Consider the following 2492-nt stretch of genomic DNA (forward strand, 5'->3'; position numbering starts at 1 on the left):
GTGAAAATAGGCCCCTGGGCGTTGATTTCGTCCAATTCCGAGAATATTTCCTTACTAGGATTTCTGAAACCAAAAATAGCAGAAACAAAGAATCGGCTCTTTGGCATCTCGTTAATAGGTTAGTGCCGGAAAATGCATAAATATGACATAAAGTATGCATAAAACATGCAGATATCATCAATAATGTGGCATGGAACATAAGAAATTATCGATACGTCGGAGACGTATCAGCATCCCCAAGCTTAGTTTCTGCTCGTCCCGAGCAGGTAAACGATAACAAAGATAATTTCTGGAGTGACATGCCATCATAACCTTGATCATACTATTGTAAGCATATGTAATGAATGCAGCGATCCAAACAATGGTAAATGACATGAGTAAACAAATGAATCATATAGCAAAGACTTTTCATGAATAGTACTTTCAAGATAAGCATCAATAAGTCTTGCATAAGAGTTAACTCATAAAGCAATAATTCAAAGTAAAGGTATTGAAGCAACACAAAGGAAGATTAAGTTTCAGCGGTTGCTTTCAACTTGTAACATGTATATCTCATGGATAGTTGTCAATGTAAAGTAATATAACAAGTGCAATATCCAAGTATGTAGGAATCAATGCACAGTTCACACAAGTGTTTGCTTCTTGAGGTGGAGAGAAATAGGTGAACTGACTCAACATAAAAGTAAAAGAATGGCCCTTCGTAGAGGGAAGCATTGATTGCTATATTTGTGCTAGAGCTTTGGTTTTGAAAACAAGAAACAATTTTGTCAACGGTAGTAATAAAGCATATGTGTTATGTAAATTATATCCTACAAGTTGCAAGCCTCATGCATAGTATACTAATAGTGCCTGCACCTTGTCCTAATTAGCTCGGATTACCTGGATTATCATCGCAATGCATATGCTTTAACCAAGTGTCAGAAAGGGGTACCTCTATGCCGCCTGTACAAAGGTCTAAGGAGAAAGCTCGCATTAGATTTCTCGCTATTGATTATTCTCAACTTAAACATCCATACCGGGACAACATAGACAACAGATAATGGACTCCTCTTTTATGCATAAGCATTCAACAATTATTAATTTTCTCATATGAGATTGAGGATATTTGTCCAAAACTGAAACTTCCACCATGGATCATGGCTTTAGTTAGCGGCCCAATGGTCTTCTCTAACATTATGCATGCTCTAACCATTCTAGCGGTAAATCTCCCTTACTTCAGACAAGACGGACATGCATAGCAACTCACATGATATTCAACAAAGAGTAGTTGATGGCGTCCCCAGGAACATGGTTATCGCTCAACAAGCAACTTAATAAGAGATAAAGTGCATAAGTACATATTCAATACCACAATAGTTTTTAGGGTATTTGTCCCATGAGCTATATATTGCAAAGGTAAAGGATAGAAATTTAAAGGTAGCACTCAAGCAATTTACTTTGGAATGGCGGAGAAATACCATGTAGTAGGTAGGTATGGTGGACACAAATGGCATAGTAGTTGGCTCAAGGATTTTGGATGCATGAGAAGTATTCCCTCTCGATACAAGGCTTAGGCTAGCAAGGTTATTTGAAACAAACACAAGGATGAAGCGGTGCAGCAAAACTCACATAAAAGACATATTTTAAACATTATAAGACTCTACACCGTCTTCCTTGTTGTTCAAACTCTTTACTAGAAATTATCTAGACCTTAGAGAGACCAATTATGCAAACCAAATTTTAGCAAGCTCTATGTATTTCTTCATTAATAGGTGCAAAGTATATGATGCAAGAGCTTAAACATGAGCACAACAATTGCCAAGTATCACATTATCCAAAAAATTATAGCAATTACTACATGTAGCATTTCCCGATTCCAACCATATAACAATTTAACGAAGAAGATTCAACCTTCGCCATGAATACTATGAGTAAAGCCTAAGGACATATTTGTCCATATGCAACAGCGGAGCGTGTCTCTCTCCCACACAATGAATGCTAGGATCCATTTTATTCAAACAGAACAAAAACAAACCGACGCTCCAAGCAAAGTACATAAGATGTGATGGAATAAAAATATAGTTTCACTAGAGGAACCTGATAATGTTGTCGATGAAGAAGGGGATGCCTTGGGCATCCCCAAGCTTAGACGCTTGAGTCTTCTTGAAATATGCAGGGGTGAACCACCGGGGCATCCCCAAGCTTAGAGCTTTCACTCTCCTTGATCATATTGTATCATCTCCCTCTCTTGATCCTTGAAAACTTCCTCCACACCAAACTCAAAACAACTCATTAGAGGGTTAGTGCACAATTAAAATTTACATATTCAGAGGTGACATAATCATTCTTAACACTTCTGGACATTGCACAAAGCTACTGAAAGTTAATGGAATAGAAAAATCCATCAAGCATAGCAAAACAGGCAATGCGAAATAAAAGGCAGAATCTGTCAAAACAGAACAGTTCGTAAAGACGAATTTTATTGAGGAACCAGACTTGCTCAAATGAAAATG

The sequence above is a fragment of the Lolium perenne genome, chromosome 7, assembly GCF_019359855.2.
Source record: "Lolium perenne isolate Kyuss_39 chromosome 7, Kyuss_2.0, whole genome shotgun sequence".
NCBI lineage: Eukaryota > Viridiplantae > Streptophyta > Magnoliopsida > Poales > Poaceae > Lolium > Lolium perenne.